Source organism: Bubalus bubalis, chromosome 15, assembly GCF_019923935.1.
Source record: "Bubalus bubalis isolate 160015118507 breed Murrah chromosome 15, NDDB_SH_1, whole genome shotgun sequence".
Classification (NCBI taxonomy): Eukaryota; Metazoa; Chordata; class Mammalia; order Artiodactyla; family Bovidae; genus Bubalus; species Bubalus bubalis.
The window spans coordinates 3,709,085-3,729,357 of record NC_059171.1 but is presented as its reverse complement, the minus strand read 5'-3'; positions in this window follow the sequence as shown (position 1 = coordinate 3,729,357).

Sequence of the window (20,273 nt, the reverse complement as noted above, 5' to 3'; positions counted from 1 at the left end):
AATCAGCAAAAATAGAGGCAGCAGCATGTGGTGGATACACTGAAATTGCAGGTAATTTAGTCAAAGGAGAATGAGCACCCAGTACTCACCATGACCCATTAGAACTCCACAAGTTCAAAGTCAATGCCAGGTGGGTAGGCCATCCGGGAACAAGATCATCTGTATTCATTAGAACAATCGAGTGCGATCAGCTACAAAAATGGTGAAAAGCATACAGCGGCTTAACTAAGATGGGAATTTATTTCCCTTTCACCTGAGTGTCAGGCACGTCCAGGTTGGTGGGCCTGTCTTCTTCACAAGAATCTCTGTGAGACCCAGGTCTCAGTTCGATTTGCCCAATGCTCACCACAGTCCTTAATTTCTGGCTGATATGGTGGAGCTCGATTTTCTGTGTTCCAGCTCAGAGGAAAGGAAAAAGACAGGAAGGTGCCCTGGGCAAGCAGTTTCCTTTTCAGCAAGTGAGGCATGCTTGGTCCCATTGAAATCAGCCTGATCACATGGCCGCAGTGTAAATGCAGAGCTTTGCTTTATACCAGACATTGCTGGCTTGTGGTCTTCCACTTCAGGAATGGAATGCAGTGAAAATAACCCTGTCTATACTACATGTTTTTTTGAGGAATAAAATAAGATCAGCTCTCCTTACCAAGCAAGACATGTAAGTGATCATTCTTAAGTATCCGGTATCTTCCTTCCTCTGCATGATTCGGTTACACTTAACGATCTAGGATTTCCTTGGCAAATTCATGGTCTGCAGTATCTAATAAAAACACAAAAACTGAAAGTTCTCATGTGAAATGAGTTATTTCAGATACTTATTTTGCATTAGACAATGTGGTAACCAATTTCCATAGCTCAGGATCCCTATATGGTATATTAAAAAATCCTAGAAAATGCTGCACATCCCTTGATGCTTGCCTGGCATTTCCTTCTAATATTATTTAAGTGACTTATCACTCATAGTACTTAAAAAAAGGCTCTGTTTTGAGTTTTGGATTTCCACCTTACCCCCTACCTATTTCATGGCATTTCATTTGTCCGAGTGTGATACACTGTAATAAGCTTGCCATGAATGCAATAGACAAGCTTCCCACGGTGATTCTGGAAAAGGTGAAAACACTTTTCTTCGTTGTTCAGTGTTTGGAGATGCCCACAGTCATAGCTATTACATACATCCCTTGGGAGATCGCGGCCGCCACTGAGAGATATCAAATTCTAGAAATGTGGTTATTTACAGTCTAAAGATTTCAAAAGAAAAAAAAAAATTAGCTGGAAGTTGTGTTCTATGTTTACTCTATAAAACTGTGGTCGTAAATTTAAGATGATCAGAAAATGAACGGTTTTCCACATTTCTGCCTTCTGTGCTTAAGATTCGCATTTAGAGGATCTGAAGCATGAGAATAACCTGTGAGAAAGTCATTGGGAGTCAATACACTCCGACATCATGATGGATAATCTAGGATCATGAGTAAAGATGTAACCAGCATTACATGAATGGGATTAGGAAATGGCAGAGGAAGGAAGGGCTAAATTGTTTCAATATAAACAGGTTCCAAAAGCCATGACATCACAGGTAATAATAGTGATGCTACCTTTGTCTCATGGTGGAAAATATGAAATCAGCTACTAGTGAAACATTTGACATTAAAAAACAGGAAGAAATGCTTTCTAGACATAAACCAGTGCCTAAACACCAGGAAACACCCTCACATGCAGGGACTGAAGGATCAGCACATATGTAGCACTCTTTTATCTACCCACTAGTTAAACATTTATTGATACATAAGGAAATGACACCCCACTCCAGTACTCTCGCCTGGAAAATCCCATGGACGGAGGAGCCTGGTAGGCTCCAGTCCATGAGGTCGCTAAGAGTCGGACACGACTGAGCAACTTCACTTTCACTTTTCACTTTCATGCATTGGAGAAGGACATGGCAACCCACTCCAGTGTTCTTGCCTGGAGAATCCCAGGGATGGAGGAGCCTGGTAGGGGGCCGTCTATGGGGTTGCACAGAGTCGGACACGATGGAAGCGACTCAGCAGCAGCAGCAGCTGTATCTCATAGAGACCCATGAGTTTTATATTAAACATCTTAATTAACCTATTTATGTTGGCAGGGACCCAGAAAAATATTTACCCAAGAACGTGTACCTCCCTCTCAACTTAATCCTGTTAAGAAGGAGACACTGCCCTCTAAAATATTGAAAGAGGGAAAAAAAGTATCTTAAGAAGTTTGGTTTTCTAGTTTTCAGTGTGTATGAATTTTTCCAAATTGTGGGAGGATGTCTCTTTCAGTATACCTTGGAGAAACTTTAGGCATGATTTAAAACGCTCTTCCCTAGGTTAGGCCAGTATTTTTTATAGGCAACACTTATGTCATAAATGAGAACATTCAGGCAGAAAAAGTGATAATACAGAGAGTACTTGTAATAAAGAGAAGAACTCAGGCTTGTATTAGGGTGTGTCTGACTCCACCCACAGCACGTCTCATTCCTGTGATGAGGCAGGATTTCGGGCAGGGCAGTGTTAGAGACAGTAGCGCTTAGAGTCATCACACCCCTTTCACTTTTTTATAGTTATCAAAACAACCTCACGTTCCTTAGACCGCTTATTCTTCCCTAATAGAGAATAAAATCACTAGGATCATTAGGTCAGATCTTCTCAGCAGTTGTCTTATAATCAAAAAAACATTTGTTTGCTGTATGTTTGATTAAGGGCAAATGTTCTGCAGAGTCAGAACATGGCCTCAAAATGATGTAACTGAGTTCCTCTGTGCAAATATTGAGGACCAGAGGTTAGATATATTTCTCTTCTTACGTTTCTGATTCCTCAGGAAAGCCTGACTATATGGGTATCTATTGACCTTTCTTTTTATCACCTTAATTTCAACAGGCAGTACCTAATAGAGTCTCTTACCTATAGATACATATTATGTACCCAGTAGATACATATTAAAAATATTTGCAAATGAAGCCACTGACAAAGGATTAATCTCTAAAATATACAAGCAGCTCATGCAGCTCAATATCAACAAATACCTCAATCCAAAAAAATGGGCAGAAGACCTAAATAGATATTTCTCTGAAGAAGACATACAGATGGCCAACAAACACATGAAAAGATATTCAACATCAAAATTATTAGAGAATTCAAATCAAAACTACATTGAGGTGCTACCTCACACTGGTCATAACGGTCATCATCAAAAAAAAAATCTACAAACAATAAATACTGGAGAAGGTGTGAAGAAAAGGGAACCCTCATGCACTTTAGCAGCAGCAGCAGCATGCACTGTTGGTGGGAATGTAAATTGATAGAGCCATTATGGAAAACAGTATGTAGCTTCCTTAAAAAACTAAAAATAGAACTAAAATATGACCAAGGAATTCCACAACTGGCATATACCTAGATGAAACCACCATTCAAAAAACTACATGTACCCTAATTTCTCAGCAGAACTGTTTGCGATAGCTAGAACATGGAGACAACCTAACTGTCCATCCCTGGAGAAATGGGTAAGAAGGGCAGGTACCTGTATACAATGGAATAGAACCAGGCCTCCTGCACTGCAGGCAGATTCTTTACCAACTGAGCTATGAGGGAAGATAATGAATTATTACTCAGCCATAAAAAGGAACAAAACTGGGTCATTGGTAGAGATGTGGAATGGACCGAGAGAGAGTCACCCAGAGTGAAGTGAGAAAGAGAAAATAAAAGCATATATTAATGCATATGAGAAATCTAGAAAAATGGTATAGATGATCATATTTGCAAAGCAGAAATAGAGACACAGGAAACAAAAATATGGATGCCAAGGGGGAAGGGAGGCGGTAGGAGGAATTGGGAGATGGGGATTGACACGTTGATGCCATTGACACTATGTATAAAGTGGATAACTAATGAGGACATCTGATATAGCACAGGGAGCCCTATTCAATGCTATGTAGTGACCTGAATGGGAAGGAACGCCAGAAAGGCGGGGATATACGCGTGTGTACAGCTGATTCGCTTTGCAGTACAGTGGAAACTAACACAACACTGCACCCACAGCACCTGGGCGCCAACAAAACATCAACTAAAAATGCGTACATATTAAATGAGTGAATAAACACAAGAGCGAGTGAATGAAGCAACTATCTGAAGACGTTTATATTAATAATCTGACTTCAGATGAGGTGAAGCTTTGAGTAATTTTCATATCCTAAAGCTATGTGCCAGATAATATCAAACAATTTAACATACATTTTAAAGTTAATATTTTGACATAACTATAAAGATTCAGAAGAAAATGTTAGTAAAAATATATTATTGCAGTATATAAAATTATAAAATTGTTATTCACAAGAAAATATGTAGCTTAGATATATGACAAGAAATGTTTGAAGCATAAATAATCAAAATCCTCTGATATGACTATATCACTGCTCAAAGATCACATAAAAAGCTATGATAAGGATAAAAATTCAGCACAAGAACATCTTGTAGATACATACTATATTATTTATTGAAAAGATATTTGAATTAAGTGCTATATTTCTTTTTTAGTAAGTGCTTAACAATTGATAAAGCACAATTTAAAAATCATGCAATCTAATATTAATTCTTCTAGAAAAGGAAAAGACTTTTATATTGAATTGGATTTATTCCAGAGCAGCCAGCTTTTGGGGTGTTCTGGGATCTGGCTTTTATATGTTAATGAATTAGTTTAATCTTCAGAGATGTTGCTGGGTAGTCAGGGAGCAAGGAGAAAACCATTATCAATCCAGAGCACAGACTGATCCCTGAGAAAGCACAAGGCACTCGCAGCAATGAGCGCATCGTTTCTAACAGTACTGATGATCTAATTTATAATAAAAGGAGAATGTGCTTGCTGTTATCAAAGGTTGTAGTCCTCCTAGAATAAGTAGGGAAGAGGGAGTAGGGGAAATGAGCTCCGTGCAAGAGGTGTGCACTTAGTTCAGTTCAGTTCAGTCACTCAGTCGTGTCCAACGCTTTGCAACCCCATGAATCACAGCACACCAGGCCTTCCTGTCCATCACCAGCTCCTAGAGTTCACTCAAACATCCATCGAGTCGGTGATGCCATCCAACCATCTCATCCTCTGTCGTCCCTTTCTCCTCCTGCCCCCAATCCCTCCCAGCATCAGAGTCTTTTCCAATGAGTCAACTCTTTGCATGAGGTGGCCAAAGTACTGGAGTTTCAGCTTTAGCATCATTCCTTCCAAAGAAATCCCAGGGCTGATCTCCTTCAGAATGGACTGGTTGGATCTCCTTGCAGTCCAAGGGACTCTCAAGAGTCTTCTCCAACACCACAGTTCAAAAGCAACAATTCTTCAGCACTCAGCTTTCTTCACAGTCCAACTCTCACATCCATACATGACCACAGGAAAAACCATAGCCTTGACTAGACAGACTTCTGTTGGCAAAGTAATGTCTCTGCTTTTGAATATGCTGTCTAGATTGGTCATAACTTTCTTTTCAAGGAATAAGCATCTTTTAATTTCATGGCTGCAGTCACCATCTGCAGTGATTTTGGAGCCCCCCAAAATAAAGTCTGACACTGTTTCCACTGTTTCCCCATCTATTTCCCATGAAGTGACGGGACCAGATGCCATGATCTTAGTTTTCTGAATGTTGATGCAGGTCAAATAAGACGCATGCTCAGTTCAGTCTGTATGTCTTTAGACCAAGGTTTTGCCAGGTCCCGCTGGTAAAATTGAGAGGCATTGGCCACGCTCAACAGTTAATTGATCCCCAGGTCCTTTAGAACATTCTGTTTTATTTCACAGCATCCTTCACAGAGACCAGAATACTGTTTATCACCCAGTTGTTGCTCTAATAAAATATTCAGTGAATAAATTGATTAATTGATGGATAAAGCATTTAGCAATGGAACCATAATTGTTACTTTACTGATTTATTTATACTTTTCAACCTTTAGAATATTAATTACCTAGAATGCTTAGGTAGATGTCTAACTGAAATGATAAAAATATCCCATCATTTAGCTTTTTAATTACTTGATATTATTTTGATATATTTCCTATCTCTCTTTGTATATTTCTTCAGATTTTATTAAGGTCAAATATATCCAAGGAATAGACTCATTGGAAAAGACCCTGATGCTGGGAAAGATTGAAGGCAGGAGGAGAAGGGGAAGACAGAGGATAAGATGGTTGGATGGCATCACTGACTCAATAGACATGAGTTTGAGCAAGCTCCTGGAGTTGGTGATGGACAGGGAGGCCTGGCGTGCTGCAGTCCATGGGGTCACAAAGAGTCAGACACAACTGAGTGACTGAACTGAACTGATATAATCAAGAAATTGAAAATAATTCCTGGTTAATAACTAAAGAGTCTTCATGCTATACCAAATATTGATCATGAATGGATTATTTATATCACTGAATTTAATACCACCCAGACTTCCCTGGTGGACCAGTGGTAAAGAACCCACCTGTCATTGTAGGAGATGTGGGTTTGATCCCTGGGTTGGGAAGATTCCCTGGAGAAGGAAATGGCAATCCACTCCAGTATGCTTGCCTGGGAAAACCCAGGCCTACAGTCCATGCGATTGCAAAAGAGTCAGACAAGACTTAGTAAGTAAACAACAACAATCAACAACAAAACTGATAACAGAAATGTGTTTTCTCAGTTAACTAGTCTTGGGGAAGTAAAATTCAAAACAAAATCTTCTCCCAACCCCCAAAATTTCTTCATAAAAATAGTAGAAAGAGAAAACAACTTTATTATTAAGCAAGCATTAAACCAAACTATAAGGCAGAGATTGTGAAGAGAGAAAGAAATCTCATTTCCACCTGTTACAAATTCTTAAGATAAACAGTGCTAGTCCTCAGGTAAGAGGGCTGGACAGCATCATTTGACATGTATAGTTCACCTTAGATTCACCAGGTAATTGTGATAATCGGTATTAGTTAACTGACTTTATCCAAAGGCAATACAAACGTCCTCCGTCTTTATGACAGGAGTTTTGCAAGTTGGAGCAAGGGTCCTGCCAAAGTTAGCTTCCTACTCTCCCATAGAAAGCTGTCTTCTTTGATATTTACATTTCAAAGAAATGGCTAGCAAGGTCTTTGGAGAGACATCCTTGGTTCACAAAGCTGACAAAAAAAAGCCTGTCTAGTTTCAAAAGGAATTATATACACTTGGAAGACAAGAAAAAGCACTTAGAAGTTTTTTAAAGCAAATGTTGTAAGAAAAAGGAAGGGAGCAAAATCTCTTCATTTATTTTCAACAAAGTGGATCAAGCTACTTATTTGCAATTTGTATTTGTCCTCACATGGTCATACATTTCTTCCAGTATTACTTTGCTGATGGCAATGCATTAATATCCCAGTAAACATCACCATTTCTCTCTCAGAATTTCCTCATTTCTAAAGATATTACGTAGGAAATACTTCTTAATTTGCATTTCCTACTTAATATCATTCTGGCATTACTGAATTAGAACTCTTGGTAGCTTGGCTTTTAATAAGCTGTTTATTTCTGGGCAACATGTTTACTATCTCTGAACCATAATTTCAAAACTTAGAATATGCTGTGTGTACACTTCTAATTCTCTGCGCATACTGAAGAAAGCTAATGCTAGAGGACCTTGATCTCTAAGGGCCTCTTATTTGAGTTCTCGTCTCCATGGTAACCGTTTTCTTTATACCCACTTTTATTTTTTCAGTAGAGTTGATTTACAGTGCTATGTTAATTACTGTTGTAGAGCAAAATGATTCAGATGTGTGTGTGTGTGTGTACGTGCTCAGTCGTGTCCGGTTCTTCATGACCCCATGGACTGTAGCCCGCCAGGCTCCTCTGTCCATGGAATTCTCCAGGCAAGAATATTGGATCAGGTTGCTATTTCCTTCTCCAGGGGATCTTTCCAACCCAGGGATGAAACCCGGGTCTCCAGCATTGCAGGAGGATCCTTTACCATCTGAGCCACTAGGGAAGCCCCAGTGGCTCAAGCATCTTTAAAAATATGTTTTCCATGATGGTTTATCATCACAGGATACTGAGTATAGTTCTCTGTGCTATCCAGTAGGTCCTTGGTGCTTATCCATTATACATATGAAAGTTCTCATATGCTAAACCCAGCCTCCCACTCCTTCCTTCTCCCGGTCCTTTGCCCCTTTCCTGTTTGTCCGTTCCTGTTCCCCTCTAACCTTAAAAGGACCCAACGATAGAAATGAAATCACTAGGCACTTTAGCCGAACTCCTGAATGCACACTATGCCTTGCTTAACCTGTTGATTCTTTTCTTAGGTAAAAAGAAGTAAGAATGAAGCCTTCTTGGGGACCACCGGTCTGTTCTCTGTGTCCATGATTCCGTTTCTGATTCATAGATAGGTTCGTTGGTGTCATATATCAGTGATATCATATGGCCTTTGTCCTACTCTCATTTTTGATAAATGGAATTATTTTAAAATTGGGTTTGGTGGCCCTGTGACTGAACCCAGATTCAATCACTAGCCACTTGTAAGCCGGTAGTAATTCAAGAGGCAAGTGTCGATAGAAAGGAAACCTACTCATCAGAAAAATCGGCAGTCTGGGGAGAGAGAGTCCCTCTGGGAGGACTCTCCAAACCTGGGAGAGAGACCGTCTCCAAAGATCCTGCTCAGCCACCACAGTTTTTAAAAGGGAAGAAGGGAGACTCTGCACGGATCCTCAAGGCGGGAGTCTGGGCTCTGCCTCACTCCCCATTGTGCGGAATCACCATTCTAAACATGTTGCCTCTTCCTTTAGATGGTATCTTGCCCCTGAGATCTGTCTGTAGGATTGCTGAGGGGACTGCTGGGGACGAACTGGTCACCTTTCATCTGCCTAATTCTTCATTCTGACTTCTTTGTATCTAGGAAAACGTCAGCAGGTTAGGTAAAGCATCCTGTGCCTTCGGGAGGGCTCAAGCCAGGAGCTAAACTGCCTAGCGATTTCATTCCTATCATTAAGTTCTTTAAGGTTAGAGGGGAATAGAAAAAGACAAACAGGAGAAGGGCCCAAGAGCTGCTTTCAGTAGGTCTCAAGTTACTCGGTCTTAGAAATACAAATGGCAAATATCAATAGAGCAATTGACAGGCACAATTCTAAGCACACTGTGTCTAGTAACACTTTAACTCTTTAAAGCTACTACATGGTAGACACTAATATTAATATTATTATAGAGAGAAAATAGAAACAGAGGTTTAGCCATTTTCCCCAAACTTGCGTAGCTAACTAGCATCAACATTGGAAATTTGACCCAGTGCCTCTGGGCTGTAACAATGACTGTATTACATGGTGTGAATTTTTTGAAATTGCAATTTATTTTTCTTTTAAAATGTTAACTAAGATCAAATGTAAAATGTCAACATATGCAGACTGAGTGTATTTGGGGATTTTCTCATCCTAATCATTCACTTGTTCATTCATTCATTGATTTGGTCAACTTCTATCTACTGACTGTCTACTAAATGCTAGGCACTAATATGCTAGTTGAGAAGGCTGTCTTTTAGAGATCTGAGGAGAGTTACAGGGTATTAGAGGTTCAAGACCCACAGAGATTGAAACCTATTATTAAAGCTTAGTCTTCAAACACATTTGTCATGAACGACACAGAAGACTTAAAATCTCTTCAGTATGACCCTGGCATCTTTCACTAAGTGATTTATCCAGAAATCTATTACTATTTCCTTGAGGAAAAATAGACTTAAATGACCCAAGGTTTTCATTAGTGGGTTTCAATTTTTTTTTTCTCAGCTAATTGCTTTAGAATACCTATTTGCAACATCCTTATAGTTAATATTTTATGACTCTTAGATAAAAACTTCACTTTCATTTAAGTAACCTGAAATGTAAGAAAAGTAAAATGCTGAATTTATGGAGGGGGAAAGCAAGAAGTCTGACATAGTACAAAGAAAATGTTTAAATTTTGAGTAATTAGTCATAAAAATAATTATACCTTGGGGAAACAGTCTTTGGAAGCCTCTCTCTGGGCTGCTCACTTCCAGGTTGATTTCAGCCACAGTCGTCAGTGGTAAAGGTGTAGGAAGGCTGTCGTGTGAGTGCCACAGGATTGGGGTAGCTTGGTGTTGAATTCCGGCTCTGCCTCTCGGTCACTATGTAACTTAGGAGCATTTAGTGGTACAGTATCCACTTGCCAATGCAGGAGACGCAAGAGACGTGGGTTCGATCGCTGGGTCTGGAAGATCCCCTGGAGGAGGAAATGGCAACCCACTCCAGTATTCTTGCCGGAAAAACCCCATGGACAGAGGAGCCTGGCGGGCTACAGCTCATGGGGCCTGAAAGAGTTGGACGCGACTGAGCAACCGCGCGCACCTGAGCACTCAACAGCTTTATAGCTCAGTTTCAGGAATACATTCTGTGAAATAAAATTACCAATTTGTGACATTTTCTTCTCACTTTCAGAAGTGTTTACATGCAAAGAAAATTACGACCCATAAAATTATCTCTCCTAAAGAAATATATGCTACAGAATAGAAAAAAAATAATAATACTGTGGTCTTACTTGACTTACTTTTATATCCTTGCTCACTTCTTAGGTATTGGATGCCTCAAATGAAATACTGTTATTGCTATTAGCTGTATTCTGCATATTATTCAGTGGCTTAGGTTTTCTGTGGCACTGCCAAATGGTCATACATTTGATAAAATGTATTAAATATTATGTTCTTTTTGAATTTAAACTAATTGCATTTGTCTCAGTTACTGAGATTACATTCTGAAGCATTCTTTGCATTTATGTCTTTGTTTTTATTATTGTGGTATACTGAAGATTTTCTATATGTAAATTAGTGATAAGCCAAGAAATATTTATAAAGTAGAGTGAGGTTAACAAATTATTATCAATGTTAATTCTTATCATTTTTTCATATTAATATGCAACATTAAAAAGTTATTATTTAGTGAATTAATCAGATTTATTGAGTGGTCTTAAAATTGTTTTTCCTTAATGTAAAATGCATTAAATTCTTCTTCTATTGTAGAACTGATCACATACATTTGCTCTACTTAATAAAGGCAAGAATTATGTCCAACTTATTCTCCTATCAGAGTATTTGATCAAGTCTATATAGAAGTTGTTCAGCAAATATTTTTTAATCATTTAACCACAAAACAAATTTTTCTTTAAATTTTCTCTATTTTTAAAGTTCCATTATTAAAACATAAAATCAAATATACTGTTACCCTCAAGAAATCTGCAGTCTGAAAATATTATAAATTTTTTCACTTCTGATTTTCCCTGAGACATCCTAAAATATTTTTCCCTTTCCCTTTCCATGTGTTCTGATGCTCAGTTCACCTGTGCAGGCAAATTAAGATGTGGAGTAGACTGGGTGCAGAGGAGTCAGGAATGGACAGCTGGGCCCTTTTGCAGCTCATGTTACTCAGAGCTAGTCTGGAGTATGCATTGGTTGCCCTCGGCAAGCCCTAATGAGACCTGTTGGGCTCGTTTCCACACATTTTAGCATTTCTGCTCTGAAATGTGTTCCAGCTGAGTTAACACATTGTGTGGTCACTTTTTCCATGATCATCAGTTCGTCATGTAGATTTTCAAAGCTCCTAACTCACGACCACCTAAGAAAGCGTAAGCGTTGTTTAGGTAGTGGACCCTAGTTTTAGAAATTCTAAAATTAAGTATAAATAAATACAAAATTCCTGCAAATTATCATTCCTTAGTTTGTTCAGTAAGTATGTCCACATAGCAGTGTCTGAGATTCAATGCGTGCATTGTTAGAGAAAATTTAGACGCTTCCGTCCAAATGTACCAGATGCTTCATGTCAAGCACCAGGGCAGCCTTGCTATTCGCATCATAATAAAGGACAAGATGACACATTAGATATCAAAAGAATGGCTTACATTTCTTTCTCTCACAAATTAAAAAAGTTGCCAAACATCTAAATTTGTATGGAAATCTCTGCTTTTTCTAGCAGAAGCTGGATATTGTTCCCACTTTACTTTTCCTCAAACTGCAAAATATTCCCAGAACATAAATGTCTGGGTATGTGTACAAGTTAAGTATTATAATCACATTATTAAAATAATTTATCTTCTTGTCTCCTACAATTTTGATATTTGCACAATATAAATGAGTTTGTTCATGGCCTTTTGATACTCAAAACGTTATCTTGTCCAAGTTATCAGAATAACAAATACAATTATTCAAAGCAACCAGTCTCATTTTGGCAGAAAGGAAACCATAAGCTGTGAAATCTAACTGCCTAGTTTTCAATTTTCTATATATTCAATTATCAAGAGGACACAAGGATCATTTAGGATTTTATGCACTTTTTTTTTCAAATATGTACCTTAGTGAATGAAGGATAAGCTTTACATTCAAGCAGATCTGGGCTTGAATCCCAAGTCAGTCAATTACTAGCTTTGTGAGCTGGGCAAGTTATTTGATCTTTTGCAGCTTCATTATCTTTGTTTGTAAAATGAGAAAATAACAATGCTCCCTTCCAGAATGTTACAGGATTACATACAAAAAAAAATTGAAAGCATTAGTTACTCAGTCTTGTCTGATTCTTTGCTACCCAATGGACTGTAGCCCACTAGACTCCTCTGTCAAAGAGATTCTCCAGGCAAGAATGCTGGAGTGGGTAGCCATTCCCTCTTCCAGAGGATCTTTCTGATAATGCATTAATGTGTCCATCACAGTGCCTGGCACATATCTACTGTTTCTCTCTCTCTTTTTTTCCAACAAATTTACTAGATTACTGAAGGAACAAACTGTATTTATTATTCTTTGTCATCTCTCTTTCTTACTTCTCTATCTTGTTTTCTCAAAATTGCCACCTACATAATATTCAATTAAAAAATGCTGCCTTCATTTAATAATTCCTAGAACTTGACTAAAAACCTGCCATTTAACTTTGGTCTGATAATACTCATTACTTTACCTGCACTGTAAACCCAATCCTCTACGGTCTCATCTGATAATCTCAGCTCACAAATATTGCCACATCTCACCTTTACTTTCCACTCATTTGTACACACTAGCACTATTTTTTTCAGCATGTAAATATTCTCAACTAATCTTTCTAAGGAGCAAGAGGAGGAGGATGAGGAGAATAAAAAGAGAAAGATCCTATTCTTTCTACATTCTTACCTAGCATTCCAGTACTCTTCTCCCTAGAACTGAAACCATTGGGTGTTGTTTCAAGGGGCTCTGAAGAGCTCCGATACCAAAGTCCTTTACATCTCAAAAGAATTCAGCAAGAGCAAAATGATAGGTAAGAAGTGAGGCTTACAAGTCAGCTGGTAAGGGGGTGCCACACCCCAAGAACTTGACTGGGTTACACTTTTAGAATCAAAAGAAAAGTGGGGAGGTGAGGACTTCTCTGTCTTTCTTGAGTAGATGCTAGGCTTCCATCATCAGGTCCTCCTCCAGGTTGGCAGGGAATTTACTTGTGCCTACACAGTCAAGCTGGGTCCACAAGCTATTATTTTGTGTGTGTGCAGCGAGAGTGTCCTAACTTACCGAGCTCGCTGGGTGGGATGTGGGTCTTATGCCACCTTTACTCTGTGGTTTGGGGGTATGTTTCTCCGTGGTTTTGTTACTAAACAAGCCTGCTCGGTTGTGTGGTTAAGCACACTTGCTTTCTTGAGTAATCATTAACACATAGATGTCTCCCAGGTGTTTTCTAGCTACAGTCCCAAGTGGAAGAACCTTTAATCTCCTTGTTTGCCCCTTTACTCCGTCCCTCTCAGGACCATGCTTTAGCAATATTAACAGTTGGCATTCTTATCTTGGTTTTATCACCCATCTTTTTCTTTTTTTCCCCTTAACCATTAACAATCTGGTTTCTGACTCCCCCTTCAGTGTTTTTTCTCTCTCCAAAGCCTCAAGCAGCTGACTATTTGCCAAATCCCGAGATCCTTGTCATTCCGTATCCTGCTCTGCCTCTTGCTGATGTGACTGCTCTGTGTCCAGTGTCTAAAATGCCTAGAGTCAGAAGGAAAAGCTACCTTTCTGTTCATTAAGTCAACCAGTCACAGAGGAAAATCACATCTGAATTTGTTTGATTACCATGCTTTCTTCTGTTATAATTTTACATTTACTTAAACTAACATTGTTAATTAAACTCAAGCAGGGAGTTTTAGATGTTTTTCCATTGATATTGATTATTCCCTGTTCATTATGTCCCTTGGTAAATATATAAAATTAGCACTTTAAAATAGTTTTGGAAAATAGACATAAAATTAACTTGATGCTATCAGAAATTTACCATCAAGTTCTGGTATTATGGATTTCCTGATATTTGTTTTGCTTCGGAAGTGGTCGTTTTTGCTTATTCAGCCAAGTCTAACCAATTCTTATCAAAGAAAAGGATAAGGATTTTCCTTAAGTGTATATCAAAGAATTGTCTTAAGCATATCATTGTCACAATGATAGATCTTTATTTGAACAAAGACCAAGCACTGTTCTGCTAGGAGAGCAGGAACTGGCTGGAGGGAGAGAGCTGAGGTGGGACGATGAGGTGGGGAGGCTGCAGCGGGCACAGATTCAGAGCCAGTGGGTGCAGGGGGCTCTCAGAGCTGAAAGAAGGCTAATGAACAGGGAGAAGTAGATAGGAAAAAGATGCTTTTGGAGTATATAGAGATTTAGGTCTTTATCTTAAAAATAATGCAAATATTCAATAGTGCTTTAAGCCTGGTGAAGGAGGGACGGAATAGATGGACTTTAAAAAAGTATCCGTTTGGCTGTCGATTGGTCAGGAGCCATGGTGAGTGCAGCAGGCTGTGCGTGTGCAGCTCTCAGTGTCCAGGAAAGAAAGTATGATCGCTTGGAGGACTAGAATTAGTGGCAGATATAAGATATATTTTGAAAGTAACACTAAAAGTGAAAGGAGTTGGTGAAAATGTATGTAGAGGATTATGAGGGTAAGAGTTGTATGAAGTAATGCTTCACAATATTTAATTGAGCAGACACAATGTGAACAGTTGGGTGAGTACGATGGAGGAGACTGGGTTGTGATTAGAGAGAATACTCAAATCAGGACTTTTGGTGAGAGTAGAGATGAAAAGAATGAGTCAGTAAGGAGGGTAGAAAGGGGAGCAGGAAGCTGAAATCAGCTAAGGGCAACATACTGAGGGGTCAGATGTTGGACTGGCCACGCAGCAGCATAGGGAGCTGGAGTCACCTAAGATAATGGAGACGGAATACAAGAATAAGAGAAAACATCTTCAAAAAATGAGCTGTTGGAGAAGCAATATTTAATAGATGGGTAGAGAAGTTTGCAAATGCTGCTGACAGAAGCCCAGTTTGGTTTGCATGAGTAGCAGATAGCGTGTGTGTGATTTAATTTTCTCATCAAAGATAATGTCAACCTGCTTGGAGAAGCAGACTAAGTGCCCATTGTTGAGTGTCACAAGATTCAGTCTCATTTTCTTCGAGAGGGACCCTTCGTGATACACGTGGGAAGGGAAGATGACTCACACCCGTCACAAATCTTCAGCCGCATCTACTCCTTCATGTCATACGCTTCTCACTGTCTGCCTCGAGTCCATCTGAGCTTTGTTCTTTCACACTGGAATCATTGCACATTTGCTGTGATACTGCTTTTTCCAGCCAAATTCTGTTGCAGGAGGAATTATGTCCTGTAATTCCCATAATATTTTAAATACTGAATATGTGCAACAGACTTTAATAAAGGATTAGAGTCTGTGTGTGTTTGTGTGTGTACACATACATATGCAGCTCTGCAGAGCCTCTGTGTTAAGATTCACCCTTAATATTTCTCCATAGCGGATCATTCTTTGAACTATTCTTTCAGGAAATCTTCATATATGAAACAGAGCAATGAATTCAACATTTTGCAGTAAACAATCATTAGTTAGCATTGTGTGCTCTTCTTGTTTAATATTAACATTTGAAATCTGAATTTAAAAAATTAAACAAAGTTATGAAAGATTGATTTATAAGTAATCATCTAAATAATCAATCAATCACAGATAATATTTAGTATAACCTTATGTAAGAAAGAAAATTACATTAGATTAAAATTCCATGGGTTTCCCTTCCCTAGTGGCTCAGTTGGTAAAGAATCCACCTGCAATGTGGGAGACCTGGGTTCGATTTCTGGATTGGGAAGATCCCCTGGAGAAGGAAATGGCAACCCACTCCAGTATTCTTGCCTGGAGAATTCCATGGAGAGAGGAGCCTGGTGGGCTACAGTCCATGGGGTCACAAAGAGTCAGACACAACTCAGTGACTTTCACTTTTCAAAGTTACATTATTACAGTAGAAACTACTCGCTGTTTTTTGGTCACTAAATCGTGTCCTACTCTTTGAGATCCCATGAACTGCAGCAGACCAGGCTCCCTTGTCCTTCACACTATCTGCAAACTCATTTTCATTGAGTCAGTGATGTCATCCAACCATCTCATTCTCTGTTGCCCCCTTCTCCTCTTACCCTTAGACTTTCACAGCATCAGGGTCTTTTCCAATGAGTCAGTTCTTTGCATCAGGAGGCCAAAGTATTGGAGCTTCAGCTTCAGCATCAATCCTTCCAAAGCATATTCAGGATTGGTTTCCTTCAGGATTGACTGGTTTGATCTCCTTGTTCTCCAAGGGGCTCTCGGAGTCTTCTCCAAAATCACAGTTCGAAAACATCAGTTCTTTGGTGCTAGCCCTCTTTATGGTCTCAACTCTCACATCCATACATAACTACCAAAAAACCATAGCTTTAACTATATGGACCTCTGTTGGCAAAGTGATGTCTCTGCTTTTTAATATGCTGTCTATGTTTGCCATGGCTTTTTTCCAAGAAGCAAGTGTCTTTTAATTTCATGGCTGCAGTCACCATCCGCAGTGATTTTGGAGCCCAAGAAAATAAAATCTGTCACTGTTTCCACTTTTATCCCATCTATTTGTGTGATGTGATGGGACTGAATATTGCAATAATACAAAAAAAAAAAAATAAACCAATCATACTCATGTCTCTCAAGAAGACTTTAATATAATAAACCACATAAAACAAATTATATGCACCCAACAAGTGTGTGTTTATTTAGTTGCTACTTTAAAAAAAACATCTACTATGGCATGAAATTGTGATAGATATTTTTTATATGTCACTATTAATCCTCTTAATGTAGATATTTTGTTTTCATTTACTATATGAGAAAGCAAAATCTCAGAGTTTTGATGATAGAAAGTTAACCTTCAAATTTAAGAACTTAATTTTTTCCTAGAATAACATATTTGTAACATTTTGAACTAAATGTACTATAAGTGAAGAAAGTTAAAAAAAATTAAAAACATACAGCACTTACTTTCTGACAATACTAAATTAGATATTTTTAAAAGCATGAACAATTATATGAAAAATAATTCTAAATAATAATCAAACTAGAGTCATACTTGAGTTTAGAAAATACTTAGTGCTAGTGATAACAACGGAGAAGGCAATGGCACCCCACTCCAGTACTCTTGCCTGGAAAATCCTATGGATGGAGGAGCCTGGTGGGCTGCAGTCCATGGGGTCGCTAAGAGTCGGACACGACTGAGCGACTTCACTTTCACTTTTCACTCTCATGCATTGGAGAAGGAAATGGCAACCCACTCCAGTGTTCTTGCCTGGAGAATCCCAGAGACGGGGGAGCCTGGTGGGCTGCCGTCTATGGGGTCGCACAGAGTCGGACACGACTGAAGCGACTTAGCAGCAGCAGTAGCAGTGATAACAAAAAATGTTCAGAGCAAAACTTGTGATATGCAGTGAAAATGAAACATAAATGTTTTCATTAAAACAGAAGAGAAAGCATAATAAATTATGATCTGAGTATCTAATTCATAAAGCTACAAAAGAAATATTAAAACCAATATGTATAAATATGAGAAAAAATGATATGTATCAGAACAGAACTTAATTAAAAAATAAAACTGTGATGCAATAGAAAGAATTAAGAAAGTTAAATTTGTTTTAAATGTCAACCCAATTAACATCTGGCAAGATGTTAATATACATAAACATGTACTAAGAATTATGTACTAAATATGCACAAGAATATACATAAATATGTACTAGAAGTAAAGTGAAAGTGAAGTCTCTCAGTTGTGTCCGACTCTTTGCGACCCCATGGACTGCAGCCTACCAGGCTCCGCCTTCCATGGGATTTTCTGGGCAAGAGTACTGGAGTAGGTTGCCATTTCCTTCTCCAGAGGATCTCCCAGACCCAGGGATCAAACCCAGGTCTCCTGCATTGCAGGCAGAGGCTTTACTCTCTGAGTCACTAGCAAACTTTTGAAAATCTAACTTACCAAAAATTGAGTCAAGAAGGTATAGAAATTCAGTTAGAAGATCATAGTTTCTTACCAAAGTTCTTAGAGGACTTTGTGTTTGTTTTGAAATAGGAAGATTTTTTGAGTTTAGAATATGATGTATTTCATATATCTTATTTTATATAACATTCAGTTCAGGTCAGTTCAGTCTCTCTGTCGTGTCCAACTCTTTGAGACCCCATGGACTGCAGCACACCAGGCCTCCCTGTCCATCACCAACTCCCAGACTTTACTCAAACTCATGTCCATTGAGTGGGTGATGCCATCCAACCATCTCATCCTCTGCCATCCCCTTCTCTTCCTGCCTTCAATCTTTCCCAGCATCAGGGTCTTTTCAGATGAGTCAGCTCTTTGCATCAGGTGGCCAAAGTATTGGAGTTTCAGATTCAACATCAGTCCTTCCAATGAATATTCAGGACTTATTTCCTTTAGGATGAACTGGTTGGATCTCCTTGCAGTCCAAGGGACTCTCAAGAGTCTTCTCCAACACCACAGTTCAAAAGCATCAATTCTTTGGTGCTCAGCTTTCTTTATAGTCTAACTCTCACATCCATACATGACTAATGGAAAAACCATATCTTTGAGTAGATGGACCTTTGTTGGCAAAATAATGTCTTTAATTTTTAATATGCTGTCTCGGTTGGTCATAGCTTTTCTTCCAAGGAGCAAACATCTTTTAATTTCATGGCTGCAGTCACCATCTGCAGAGATTTTGGAGCCCAGAAATAGAAAATCTGGCACTGTTTCCCCATCTATTTGCCATGAAGTGATGGGACCAAATGCCATGATCTTAGTTTCCTGAATGTTGAGTTTTAAGCAAACTTTTTCACTCTCCTCTTTCACTTTCATCAAGAGGCTGGTTAGTTCTTTGCTTTCGGCCATAAGGGTGGTGTTATCTGCATATCTGAGGTTGTTGATATTTCTCCTGGTAATCTTGATACCAGCTTGTGCTTCTTCCAGCCCAGCGTTTCTCATGATGTACTCTGCATAGAAGTTAAATAAACAGGGTGACAATATACAGCCTTGAGCTATTCCTTTCCCTATTTGGAACCAGTCTGTTGTTCCATGTCTGGTTCTAACTATTTCTTCTTGACCTGTATACAGACTTCTTAGGAGGCAGATCAGGTGGTCTGGTATTCCCATCTCTTTCAGAATTTTCCATAGTTTGTTGTGATCCACACAGTCAAAGGCTTTGGCATAGTCAATAACATTGCCAGCAGGTAAACACAAAAGATTTAGTATAGCAAGGCTTCAATTCTAGAAGTTTGAGTCGCACAATCACTAAAGAAATTGCATGAATATTTTAAATGCTACCCACAAAGAAAGTATTGCAGCAAGTTTAACATATACCTAAATTAAAAATATTTAATACCTTGCAAGTGTCTGTGAGACAGTTTTTTGAAACAAGTAACTCATTTTTAACTTCTTTTTCAATGTCATGAGTTTAACCTTGCAGGCAAAACATAAAATAACCATATGAAAATTAAAATTACAGTGTAACCTCTTTTGTATATGTGATGGGAACATCTTCAAGTTAATATTAGTATACCAAAACTAGTAACGTAATAGCACAGATAAGTTAGTTGATTCTAGAAATGCAAAGTTAACTCAATATTAGAGAATATATTAATGTGGTGTAACTTACTGCATTTACAAATTAAAGCATGATCATTCCAATAGATGCATAAAATGATCATGCAAATCTTTCAGGAATTGCAAGTAAAATTACTTAGCAAAGTAAGAATAGAGGAGAACTTCTTTAATATGATAAAATCTATGGAAGAAAATAACATTTAATAGTAAAATGTTAAAAGCAATTCTCTTTTAAATAAAGAATAAGACAAGGATCAATATTGTTCTAAAGGGAATAGCTAGAGTAAGAGGAAAGGGAAAGACATACTGTTCTGAAAAATAAACATAGATATCAGCATTCACAGAAGTATGATTTCCAACACAGAAACCCCAAAAGAATCTACAGACAGA